Source organism: Pteropus medius, unplaced genomic scaffold (assembly GCF_902729225.1).
Source record: "Pteropus medius unplaced genomic scaffold, Ma_sr-lr_union100, whole genome shotgun sequence".
Taxonomy (NCBI): Eukaryota; Metazoa; Chordata; class Mammalia; order Chiroptera; family Pteropodidae; genus Pteropus; species Pteropus medius.
This window is the reverse complement of record NW_024349796.1, coordinates 6330321-6343907: the sequence shown is the minus strand read 5'-3', so window position 1 is coordinate 6343907 and position 13587 is coordinate 6330321. Positions and strand designations below refer to the sequence as shown.

General features: G+C 50.6%; 1 protein-coding gene across 1 annotated transcript in view; it reads left to right on the top strand.

The window, feature by feature from the left end:
- The first annotated feature begins 3912 nt into the window (after positions 1-3912).
- The window catches only part of EPHX1 (epoxide hydrolase 1), a 30308-nt gene continuing 20633 nt past the window's right edge, over positions 3913-13587 (top strand). The window contains exon 1 of the mRNA XM_039883299.1: positions 3913-4041. The gene's annotated coding sequence lies outside the window, so the exon portion shown is untranslated. The remainder of the gene's footprint in view (positions 4042-13587) is intronic.

The following is a 13587-nucleotide window of genomic DNA, read 5'->3' as shown; positions in this document are numbered from 1 at the left end:
CGGAGGCGCCTTCATTGCTTTTGAACTTTGTGTTTGCGGCCTAGCTTATTTACATAAATTCTTCTGTTGACCTTTGATCTTCACAAGATTGTGTGGTTGACCATGGCCCTTGAAGTTATGGGAATATAGTACAGTCAGAGATCTCAAGAAATCTGGGAGGAAGCGGTTTGGGGAATCAGTGTGAAGTCTCTTAAAAGAATTTTCAAAATCAATGAGTAATAATGTAGCCTTTCTCCTTTCTGTGGACATAGGAGAAGTGCTTAAAAATCTAACATTTGACATCTTTCCTTTTCATTTATATCTGTTATGAAAACAAAATGCAGCTGAGTAAATTTTAAAGATCTTATTGGCTTGATTCAATAATTCACGAATTGGGCAGCATCCAATCTGGCAAATAGACGAGCTCAAATTGATGTACCAAATGGAAGCTTTCAAAGGCAGGAAGTGGGCAGGACAAGGAGTTATTAGCAAAATAAAAGATTGTTTCAGGCAAGGTCGCTGGTCTTTGGGGGAAGGCTGGAGTCTACCGGGAAGATTAACTGACTAGTACCAACCAGGTAATTTCAGACTGGTTAACAGACACGCCCCTGGGAGAGGCAGAAATTGCAGTTAAGTTAGGTCAATTAAGCCTTGGTTTGCTGATGTGGGGCATAGCACGAGCGACGCCATCTCCATCCTGTCATCTCTTTTTTAACACATTTTTATAAAATATGAAATCCATATGAAATTTTAAGTTATTTCCTATTTGTAGTGATTCGGTGCATCAGATATTTTATTCTGTCATTCCTGCTAGCTCCCAACAGACATCTTTGTAAATTATCACATCCATTGTAGTAGGCAAAGATGTCCGTTGTAGTAGGCAAGTTTGTAGAAATCAAGATTTTGCTTGTGTTTCATTACTGGTCGGTTTGTTGGGAGCATCATGTGCTAGAGGATAGTTGGTAAATGTACATGATTATAAAAATGATGAGAAGACATAGTATGAAACAATTCTACGTAATTGGTATTCTTACAAAATCCTCTCTCTTTAGGACACTCTGTAAAATAGCCATGTGCTATTCCCACACCCACTCCTTTAATGTCACAATGGATTTGTAGTCTGGTAACCTTGAAGTAGATAATACATTTGTAATGAGTAGTGGGTGATATGCCCCTTCGAGATGCTAACTATAATAAAATACATACAGGTGCCATCGATGGACGTTCAATTGGCATCTGGTAAAGCACTTTATTGATAAGCGTCCAAACAGCAAAGCGTGCCAGGCAGGAACCCCATGATAAGGAAGAATGAAGGAAAAGTTGGAGTGGGGAGCAGAAAGAAACAGCAGTTTATTAGAACTGATCTGAGCCCGGAATTTGGAAGAATTTCCTTTAGAATTTCCTCTGAAAACAATGCTTTAAAATTAATTTTTATTTTTATCCTTGTACGTGGTTTTTAAGAAATCAAATATTTAAGACAGAATAAAATATAAACATACTAAAAACTAGTGAACCGTTTCTATAAAATATAACAATATAACAATCCCCCATCCCTCATTTTTCCCACTCTTAAGTCTTTTGGCATTTATCTAATAATATGCTTATAATGCATGTTTCTTCGTTTGTCAGTTTTAGACATTGTCATTAATTTTCTCTAGTAGTAGATAAAGGCAAGTATTATACACCCACCCCTACTGCTTCCCAATGCAGTAATAAGAATTATTTTTGTTAAATCAATAGTGTTTACATAATCATGACTATGTAAATATTGCTCACTGCAGAGCCAAGCAATTTACCATGGTTACATTTTCTTTCTTGAGCAAATTTCTGTTTTCCTGTAGTTAATTTTTTCCCTTTGCTTATTTTTCTGTGCTCCTTTCCTCAGTTTTTCTCCCCAAAATGCCATCAGATCTGACAATGTCTATGCATTTTATTTTCCCAGAATTTGACTGTCAGTGTATAATTCTACTTTTCTCCCTGAGAGTTGCCTTCTGTTTCCATCTATCTTCCTCATCCAATCAGGGCAGGTTGCTCTCTAAGTCTGCTGCACAGTTGTCAGCCTGGAGCTCCTTTTGCTGCTCCTCTGTATTAGATCTCCTGTTTCCCGAATACCATGTCTTTCCCTTTCATGTTTCACTCCCTTGTTTGGCTGGAGCACATCCTCTAGTAATATCCCAAGAAAGGGTGCAAGAGAAGTAAAACTGTTTTTAGTTCTTGCATGTGTGAAAATGTCTTTGATTCGCCTTCACACTTTATTATAAACTTATTTATTGGAAATAATTTTCCCACAACATTCGAAGGCCTTGTTTTACTATTTTATGGCATCTGGGGTTCCTGCCTAGAAGTCTGATGACATTCCGGCGATAGGGTCTTTGTGCTGACCCATTTTTGTTGTTTGGGGCTTTTTTACCCTTCTCTCTAGAAGCTTTAGGAGCTTCTCTTTTTCTTTAGCGTTCTGAAATTTCACAATGACTTACATTGGTGTAGTTTTCTGGGTTTTTATTGTACCTTTTCAATCTGGAGACTCCTGTCCTTTGGTTTGGGAAATATTCTTTGATTATTTCTTTAATATTTTTTTCTGATATTTTAAAATATAATTTATTCTAGAGATCACAGTACACCCATTCTTTTGCTCCATACCAATGATTTTTAATAAGTAGAATTCCAACTGCCTAAATTTTGTCCTGCCGAGTGGGGCAAAACTTATTTATTGACTGTGTATATGCAATCTCGCCGCAGTTATTTTATATAAAAAGAACAGCTTTCTAGAGATATAATTTACATACTGCAAAATTCACCCCATTAAAATGTACAGATCACTAGTTTTTAGTCTATTGAGAGTTGTGGCGACGCTACCGTCAGCAGTGTCGAAGTTTAGAAAGTTTTCATCACCACTGCGATTTTAAGAGTAACAATTTTGCATCCCTTGGTGAAATGGCCAGAGGCAGAGTTTCTGTTTGAAAGATTTGGGGGAGTAAGGGAGGAATCTCACAGATCGCAAGTTTTGAAGGAGTACAGAGACTGCAGGGGTGAGAGGAAGCTTTCTTAGCGGGGTGTGGAATTAAAGGAGAGGAGATTATATCCTGTCGGGGGTATTGCTTGAGCGAAGGCTTGGTGGTGGGAATGGGGCGAGTGTGTTTGCTGGCCAGAAACAGCCTGTCTTCACTAAAATGGAAAATTCTTGGGCCGGTTGAAGAGCAAGGTTGCAGATGGAGGGTGGTGACCTTTATTTATCCTGAAGTTGTATGCAGGGCGACAACGGGAGGCTTTACATCCTGGCAGTAGGCCCTGCCCCTTGCCTTCATTCACTGTGGTCTGTTGGTGGTTGAAACTGAATTTCTGAGCAGTTCTGAAAGAGGTGTTGACGGGTTCTCAGGAGCGGTAAGGAGGATGGGAGACAGACGACGGGGTCGGTTTTCTACGGATGAAGGCCTGGAGAGTAACGCTCGTAGCAGAAGCCAAAAGGGCCCCAGCACCCACCGGCCTGGGCGCCGAGCGGCTTCCGAACCGGAGGGGATTTGCCAGGCAGCCAGTGTCCAGGCGCGAGGCCAGCGTCGTGGAGCTCAGTCCTCACCGTGAAGGCCTCTTCGAGCAGGTCCTGCTTTCATCCAGAGGTGCTTCTTAGACTTAGTCTCGAAAGACGAATTTGTTTCTAAAATTCCCAGTCGGTCCCTACACGTGTGTAGATCCAATAACAATGAATCGCGAGAAAGATGACATAACAGACACACGCGTGCCAGCTTGGGTTCTCTTTGTGTTTTGATTCGGCAAAGTCCCTGGGGTCCGCGGCCCGCACTTGGAGTGGCCCTGCTGCGAAGTACAGGCAGAGCCTTAGGGAGGCGCCGAGGCCTCCCCGGGGCGCTCAGGTGACAGTCCGGGCGAGCCTGAACCCGGGCCCATGCGGGCCTCCCGGGACCGGGACCGCCCAGCGCGGGGTGGGGTGCGGGGGCCGAGCCTGGGCGGGGTCAGCGCCGCGGCGGGAGGCGAGCAGGGCCGGAGTCGGGAGCCGGAGGGGCCGCGCGCGCATCGCCCCGGAGCCTGCGAGCTGGGGGACCCACGACCGTAAGCGGCCGCGGCGCGTGGGGCGCGGTTTCGGGGCCCAGAGGCGGGGGCGGGACCTGCGGGGCACGGGGCGCGCGATGGGGCGGCGGCGTCCCGTCGGGGCTACGGCGCGACTTGTAGACAGGCCTCCGCTTCCCCTGGTGTCGCACGCCCGCCGCCGCGTCCCCGACGCGGGGACCTCGCGTGCCCCGCCCCGCTCCCCGCCGCCCTCTGGCTCCGTGGGGCGCGGGCGGGAAGAGGCCCGGGCGAGACCGGCCTTCGGGCTCCGGCCGCCCGGGCAGCGACGTCCGAGGCCCCCGGCGCGCGGGCTGTGCGGGAGAGCAGAGCTCCCGGGGCTGCGTCTCGGCCCCGCAGTGACATGCGCGTGCGTGTCCCCGGCGTCCTGCGACCTATCCCAAGTCTTGGCTGCAGTGTGCTCTCCTGCCACTCCCGCCGCCGCCCCGGTTCTTCCCCTCCGCCCCCAGCTCTTCTCCCGGGAGGGAAGGCTGGCCTGCTCAGCCCAGCATTGGGGAACCTTGGCCCCGGGGTTACTGGAGTCACCGTGTGGTAGAAGCCGGGGGATGCGATCAGGGATCCGGGCCGTGCGAGACTGAGGAAAAGGGCCGCGGACTCCTGCCTCCCGCCCTGGTCCCGGGGGCGTTGACTTGGAAGCTGGGGGACTTGGCTCCCGGCCCCTCACTTGCCCTGGCGCCATCGGCATGCAGCCTTGGCGGTGGGAGGTAGGGGCTCCAGCAATGCTGAAATCTTAATTTTGACTTCTTTTTCTTGAAGCTGTAATCTCCCCGTTCCCCTCCCCTCCCCTCCCCTCCACTGTATAAACTTCAGGCTCCCCAAAGCCTGGATCCGCCAGCAGCCTGGATGGGCAGACATCCTCTCCCTTCCCTGACACCCCGCACCCTGCCTGCCCTGGCAGCTCTGGGAGGCCCCGAAGGTGGGGTGGGAGGTAAGGGGACTTATGCATCTGGCACCTCGGCTGGCAGCGCAGCGCCTTTGCCCGGATCTGTGAGCGGTGACGGGAAATTGTTGAAGACATCGGGATTTATGCCTGTTTCAGTGCCACTGCGGCCGCCTCTGAATTCAGCATAGTTTAAAATAAACATTTTCAGGAAACCGCTGCTCCAGAAAGTAGCATTGTCTTCTGGTGCCCTGGTTGCTTCCTTCGAGAACCCGGGGGCTCTGGAGACCTTGTTGGGAACTGTCACTGGGCCACCGGATCCGATTTAGCAAAAGGCTCTCGGAATGAATGTCGGCAAGCAGTTTTTCTTTCCCAAATTTCCTTACCTAGAGGGCCATGTGGGGACTTCCTGTTGTTTCCCTAAGGAAGTGTAGGCAGTGCTTAGGGACCGTCCCCCGCTCAGCAGGGACTGTCCCCCAGGGGGTTTGTAGTTTTGTTGGGGGAAAAGATAGACAATAAAGAAAACAAATAGATAAAATATATAAAGTATGTTGGAGGAAGGTGTTCGCCGTGGAGAGCAAAGCAGTGCAGAGGGAAGGGCAGTGTCAGGTAAACGGACTAATCCTGAGGACTAAGGCAAACTGCTGCTGGGGTCACAGTGCCCCCGGCTGAGTAAGTGCAAAGGCCCCATGGCATGTGCCTGGCATGGCTGAGATGTCTGTGTGTGCTTACTGTGGGCCAAGCTGCCACCACCGTCCTCTGGCATGAGTGACCTGCTGGGTAACCGAACTGGCCCAGCCTGAGAGTGAGAGGGCTCCAAACTTCCTGCTGCCTCCCCGCAGTTTCTGAAAGAAAAGACATCCCTGGAAAACAATTGCTCGGCAAAGAGCCGGGGCAAACTTCAAGGCCATGTGCTCCAATCCAACCCGTCTGCAATCGGCCCCCGCCTCTCAGCGGTGCCGTCTGCACCCCGGCTGTACAGACTTACGGATGGGGCGAGTTGTCTACGGGAAGCTACTGAATGCCCTTGGGCAGAGGGACCCTTAGGAAAAGGGCATCGGATCAGACCGCCAGAGGAAGTGGAATGCCTCCCCCAGTCTCCCCTAGGGGTGTCCTGGTTCATGTCTGATGTCTAAATCCAGCACCAGCTGGAGCTCACAGGGAGCCCTGTGTCACCAATGCACAGTGATCCTCCCATCCACACAAGAGCCCAACGTGCCCGAGCTTGGCGATTGGTTTACCTGGCACTTTGACTCTTCCCTTCGAGCATCCTGGCCAGAGCCAGACACGTGACGGCAGCTGCCCAGACTCCACTCGAAGGCATGGAACACAGCTGGGCTTACGAAACGTATGGAAGGGCTAAATGAGAGCTGGTCACCACTGCAGAAGAAATAGCCCAGACAATTCCCACTTGGGACTGGAATGGGCACAGATAGAGAGCAAGCATGGGGTGACTTGCAGGGTAGGGTCGAATATGTGGTGATCCTGTGGTTAAGAAGTCCAAAAGGATCTTTGGGAAAGAATGCGTGTAGGTGGGGTGCGGGCAGTTCTGAGGGAGTCTGGGGGGCCCTGCAGCCTATGCCCAGTCCCCTGAGGGCAGCTTAAGTGGAGGGAAGGCCCTGGCCCCAGGGCGCAGGGCGCCAAACCCTCAGACAGAGGTCAGGGGCCCAGGCTTGAGCCAGAAGGGGCACCGTGCAGCCGAGCTGGCCTCCCAGAGTCACCTGTGGGTGTCCTTGGCATAAGACCTGTAGTTAGGAGCGGCGACTCCTGGGGCGTGCGGGTAAGGTGGGGAGGTTGCCACAGGGAGGAGGCGCCCCAATAGTCTCTTGAGGAAACCAGAGCTTTGCCAGGGGTCCAACCACCCCCTTTCCCTGAGGGCGAGGTGGTAGTTGCGCCAGGAAGAGCTGCCTCTCACAGTGCAATCCTGTCCTTTGTTACACCGCTGACCTTGAACGACAGGGTTTGAACTAGGCGGGTCCACTTATACATGAATTATTTTTAATAAACATTGGAAAAATTTTTGGTGATTCACGACAATTTGAAAAAACTAGCAGACAAACCTCATGATTTTCTTAACGTTTTCTTTTCTCTAGCTTACTATATTGTAAGAATATAGTACATAATACATATAACGTATAAAATGTGTATTAATTAGTTTTTGTGATCAGTAAGACTTCCAGTGAACAGTAGGTCATCAATAGTTAAGTTTTGGGGGAGTCTGAGTTAGACGCGGATTTTTGACTGCACAGGGACTTGGCACCCCTAACACCCCACCCCTGCATTGTTCAAGGGTCAACTGTGTAACTAAACACAGTTATGCAAAATGCAGCCTCTTCTGCCATCGACCTTTATTTACATTCCTGAGGGAGGTCGAAGTTCATCCCTTGTCATCCAGGTGTGGCTAGCTTTACTTTTGAAAGCATTCCTCCCACGGGCTCAGAGACCAGAGTGGAGTCTTCATGCCCACTGGACCCTGCTGTCTCGACCTCGGTTGCCTGGTGAGTGGGCACTGTTCTCAGGAGGAACTGGCTCTGTGCATGGTCCAGGCACAGCAAAGCCACCGTTAGGCTCTCCGAGGCCTAAGAAAAGGTTTGCATTAGGGGAAAAATTTAAAATGCTCTTTTCTCTGAGGAGTTCGAAGACTTTCCAGAAGATTCTGTAGCTAACCCACAAAGGGGGACCTGGGTCAAGAACAGGAATTTTTGCTGCTTTTAGTGTTTGGGAAGATTGCTAAACAGATTGACTAAATTCAGATATCTTGGCATTCAACATCTGGGTTAACTCAAACAAACAACTTAGCCTCTCTGGGCTTCATTTGAAAATCTTTTAAAAACAGGAAAATCACACTTTATTTCTCAGGGTTACTGTAGGACATGAGATTACGGTTAAAGAGTCGTCCTACCCCTGCAGCTCAGTCAGGGCTTCTCTAGGCTTCCTTACAAGAGACCGTGGTGCCCAGACACGTACTGGTGACTCAGAAGGGTTCTGAGTGTCCCCACCATGGGCCCATCTGGCTGGCCTTAGTCAGACTGTGGCCCACACTGTGAGCCTATGAGGGCTGCAGGAAACTGGTGACCAGGAGCGGGAGGCCCGGAGTGGCTCCATGCAGTGCTCCACGGAGAGGCCAGGGAGTGGGCCCTCCACCCGTCACCGAGGGCCACCACCTCAGGTTGTCTGTCCCCCAGCAGTTCAACCTGGGACTTGGCTTTCCCTTCATAGTGAGTGCATGGAGTGGTGACTTTCCGGTCTTCTTCTCTTGTTAGAACTGGAGAGACGTGGACCTTTTGGAAAGTAAGAGAAATAACTTTGGTTCCAGTGCCAAGCCCCATGGTTAAGCCCTGGAGTGACGAGGGCAGCTCAGGGAAGTCCCAACTCTTACCACCTCTGGGGCAAAATGGACATTCTTTCCTGCCTTCCAGTTGTTCTGCTTGTGTTCCAAGTTGTCCCTGGGAGGAGACAGGTGCAGGCAGGCCAGGCCACCAAGCGGGGCGAGGCCCCTGGTTCTGGGCCTCCGTCCCAAGGGGCAAGGCTGTTCTCAGGGCCGTGACGATACTGTCAACATGGCCCCTCTTCATGTCGGAGTTGCCCCCAGGACCTCCGATTGAACTCCAGAAGTATCGTTAGCCTTTTGTGAGTTTTTATGCCTTTTCGCAACCTAGACATTGCTTCCGGCAAGCTAACCTCACCGAGAAACCAGAACAGTCCTAGGAGCTCCTTTCGCTAAGTCCCAGGCAGGAAAGCTGGCTCGGGTTACTCAGCGGGGACCCAGGTAACAGCGCTATCCTATTACACGCTATTGAAGAAGCTTCCAGAAGGGGAGCACATTGTGAGGAGCAGCTGTCTTGCGGCGGGGAGGGACAGAGTGAGATTAACGGTGGGAAGGAAATCCAATAGGTGTATTACATGGTCCACTCCCATTATCCCCTGAAATAAGAGTCTGTCTGTGCTCAAATAGAGAAGGCCAGGTGTCGACATTCCGCGAAAGGTAATGCTTTTTCCTTCTGGGCAGTGAACTGTGTTCCACTGGGGTTTTTTTCCTCTGGTAATTTAGAACCAGTGGAAAACTCAACAGCTCTTATTTTAATTGGCAGACCGTGAGACGGAACAGGACTTTACGTGGAACTCCCTGAGCATGCGCGTGGGGGACCCTACCCTCTGCAGGGAATCTGGCCCCTCCTTACATCAGAAAACTTAAAGTTGGACACTTAAAGCTGTGAATGAGTTTGGGGTGGGCCCCAGCTCGGGGGTGTTTCTGTCCCCTCTCTAAAGGTGCTCAGGACCGGCCAGCCCGCCCATGTGGCTCTCTCTTTGTCCCAGGCCCTGCTTCCCCACACTTTCTGCCTTCGGCCACACCAGCCTTCATTGTCATTTTCCTGCCGGAACCTTCTGTCTTCGCTCTTAACTTCCCATCCAGTTCAGGCAGCTCTTCAGGGCCAGTCCCCTGGCCTCAGGCTAGGCCCCTCTCCTCCACCTTTACTGTTGTCAGGATTTAACAGTCCCGAAGGCCTGTGGAAGCAGTTCTTATAGATGGGGAGACTGAGGTTATGTGGCTGGCAAGTGGCAGCGCCAGAATTCAGAGCAGGCAGCCGGCGCCTGACCCCCAGGCAGGCTGGCTCCGTCTCCCTGAATGTCTTCACCAGGGCAGCAGTCACAAATCGTGGTCTTTCCGTCCACACAGGCATGTAGAGAGTCGAGGAGAGGCATCGGGAGACGGTGATGTCCCTTCACCCGGGCCCCAGAACAGGGCTCCCCGCAGAAAGCTGCCCCTCGAACTGTTCCAACTTCTCTTCTATTCCCCTTTCTTTTTGCCTAAAACCACACTTTCCCTCCCTGTTGGGTGCTGGCGCGAGGCTGTGCTCCCAGGCCTTGGCTCTGGGTCCCGCAGGGAGATAAACAAAGCCCTCGTCAGCACAGAGCGTTCTGCTCAGCCTGGCTCACTGCATTCGGCCTCGCCTATTCCGAGTCCCCAGGCAGCCACTGGGGTTCAGGGAAAGGGTTGTGGGGCTCAGGGAGCCCCCCCAGGATTTTTCCCATCCACGGTAGGTCAGCCTGCCACCCAGAGTGGTCTCTGCTGCAGTCAGCTGGCCTGGGAGTTTGGGGGATCGCTGTTAGGGAGCCCCGGGGAGCCCCAGCACTTGGGCACTGTCAGCAGTGTGTTAGCATCGGTGGCAGGAACGTCCCATTCTGCGTTGCCTTGGCAGGCGGCCCTGAAATGGAAAGCCAGGGCCGTTTGTTTTTCCATTTCAGCTGGATGTTCCTTTCGCCTCCTCCCAGGGAGGAGCGGCCTCGGCCTCGAGCAGGGCAGGAAGGGGCCCAGGCCCGGGGAAGCGCACGGATCCCCTGAGCACCGCCTTCTCTGTGGTCTGGCATCGAGGGGCCCATCTGTTCCCCACACTCCGTCTGCTCCACAGTTTCCTGCCCGTGCAGGCTTCTCCCAGGACCTCCCGGTTCTGACGGTTCTGATGGTTCTGACGCTCACGTGAGCCTGAATCACGGTCAGGAAGAGGTCAGCGGCCAGGGCAGAGGGAGGAACTCGCACGTGCGCGGCAGAGCTGGGCCTCCGCAGCAGGCTCAGCAGGCTGGGGCTGTGTGCACCTTCTCGGCTCTGTTCGGCCATTCAGCCTGCATTGCACGTGGCCCGAGGCCAGGTACACAGTAAGCGCTGAGCTGGAGTTAGGTGGTACCTTTTTATGAATTTAGGAGCGTCTTCTGACTGTGAGGGTCTCACCACCCGCCTGGGTTAGAGGGCAGAATGGCAGACCCCACCCTCCCATCGTGTTCCGCAGGATCCCGATGCTGATTCTCATCTTTTTGCCTCCAAAACCCTGATATTTGCAGTGCGCCTGGGATATTGGCTCTCCAGTCTTCTTCTTGGGAGAAACTTCCCATAGTGCCACATGCTACCACCTCAAACCTCTTCCTACTTACAGTTCGTCTCTACAAATTAAGCCGCGTGGGCCATACATAATTCCTTAAGGAGAATTCAGCCATCTTTTTGTTCAAAAGTCCTACTAATTTGCTACACTGTCATTCAAATGATTTTTGAATTCATTCCTTCAACGAATATTTACTGATCAACCAGTGACTGTCAGGCACTGGGGACAGGGCAGGGAGCCAAAGTAACAAAGTCTCTACCCTTGAGGAGCTTACAGTGGGGGAGGCCAGTATCAGTCACATAACCACGATGGCAAGTGGGACGGTGACAAGGGGGCGCGAGAAGTGTGCCATGCTGAATGAGGTCAGGAGAGGCTGCCCAGAGGAAGGACACTTGACCTGAAATCTGAAGGGTGAGCAGGAGCCAAGGAGCTGAGAAGGGAGGGAAGAGCCTGGAAGAAGGTGGGGTGGGGGCGGGGTCGACCGCACAGGCCCGGAAGGCCACCTCGGTGTTGCTTTGTCCCAGGAGCAGCAGGAAGTTATGTAAGGATTTTTACAGGAGTTGTGACATGGTCAGATATGCATTTCCGAAAGAACATTCTGGCTACAGAGTGTTGGAGGGTGCGCGGCACATGTGCGTGGACGGGGCAGGGGGCCACAGGGAGAACACAGGAACCTGGTGGGGCGGGAGTGGACTCGAGACACATCTTGGAGGTAGAGCTGCCAGGAGTTGTCAATAGCTTGGGAGTGGGTGGGATGAAGGAAAGAGGGGTTTCGAGGACGTCGCCTCGGTTTGGGGCTCGGCATATGGAAGGTGGGTAGTGCCAGCTACCGTGAAAGGAAACTCCAGAAGAAGACAGAGTTTAGGGGGACAGGATCACCGTGTAACATCAGATGTACTGGAGGAGTTGTGAGACATGCAGAATCAGTCAAGTTGGCAGACGAGTGTACGGGTCTGGAGCTCAGAGGGCTAGATTAGAGTAACGCGTCTGTCACCTGCACTGAGGTGGCGGTGGGGAACCACGTCCACAGAAGGGACGGCCCCATTTGGACACGGATTCCCTGGCACCTACTGTTTCCCTGACAGTCCAGCCAGTTTTGTTTACCCAGCTTCACATTGTCACCAGGCCTCTCTGCAAAGGCCCTTAGATGCCCACGTGTTTCCTCATTAACCTTTGTTCCAAGGGCTTTTGGGCCACTGTAAAGTCACGCAGCAGATGTCGCAATCGCAGCTGCCTGAGCATGTTTTTGTGCAGCTCTGGTGTCGTGAGGGCTCTGACTCACCGGCGAAGTGGAACCAGAGGGTCTGTCACTCTTACGATTTCCCATGTTTCATAAAATGTATAATCATTTTGTTTTTGAGTAGAGAGTATGTGTATTTGGTAAACGATTTTTTTTTTTTTTAAGGGCAAAAGCTTATTTCGTGACAGTTTACGCCCTCCCTGCAGGCAGTCACTGTCGCCGGTGTCTGGGTGTGCTTCAAGGACAGTCTTCGACATGTACGTGTCCTTCGCGGCGCGTTAATTTTACACGCTTTTCTGCACCCTGCTTTTTTCACTTCACGGTGTGTCATAGAGATCTGTCCATATCGGCATATAGATTTACCTCTTTCTTTTCACCTGCATAGTATTCGCCGTAGGAATATGTCATAGCTTATTTCACCAGTCCCTAATTAAGGAACATTCTGAGTGTTTCAAATCTGCTTTAAAAAATAAAATAAAATAAAAACTGCAGTGAATATTCTTGTACTTACGATACTTTATATAAATGTAAATTTCGTTTTTTGGGGAGATAAATTGCTAGAACTAGAATTGCCAGGTCAAAGACCATCTGTTGTTTATATTTTGACATTATAAAATTGCTTTTCATCCAGTGTTTTTATTTAAAGATAGTCTGACTACTTGGAGCCAAATGAGATAACGCCCTTTTCTGTCCTCGAGAGAGATGGCTCCATCCTTGACAGTACCCTTTCGAGAGGCCACCCACATTGTATCTGTCCTTTAAGAAAATACTTTTCATGTGCCTGGGACAGCAGAAAAATATTTATCATAAAATGTCTCAGAGATAGAACATTAAAATAGCATTGAAAGTTTTGAAGACTAAGCATTTATTCTTGAGAGTTTGTCCATTGGGGGACTTGATATATTTTCTTTCCCCCTGACTTTCTCATTTAGTTAGGATTATTCTAGGCTTTATAGGATAGAAAACTCAAAATAGCAGTGGCTTAAACAATACAAAAGTTTATTTTCCTGTCATCCAAAGGAAGTTTGGGAGTAAACAGGCCAGGGCTTGGCTGGTGGCTTTTTCCTTCTCTCTCCATCATCATTCTAACACTGACTTCCATCCTCGAGATCACTTCATGGTACGAAATGGCTATCGGAGTCCAGCCATCATGTCTACATCCCAGAAAGCATGAAGAGGAAGGGGAAGGGCAAAAGGTATGCGCTTTCCTGCTGAATCAGGGAGCTTTTTACATAGTCATACACATGCAAGACCCATGTACCTTTGTACAGGTTGTGAACTGGACAACCTTAGAGGATGGCATTGCTAACCTAAATAACAAATAAATGAATGAATGAATGAATGAAAGAAATGGCTTAGCCCGTAATAAAGAATAAAAAGCATTTGTCTGAGCAAAGGAGGGATTGCAATCTGGGTCACGGACTCAGGGAGCAACCTAAATTATGCTGCAAAGGGACCAAAGAAAGGTTTATAAAGGGCAAAACATTGAGAACTGTTCTCATTTGGGTCTGCCATGTAAATGAAGGACGTTGGCT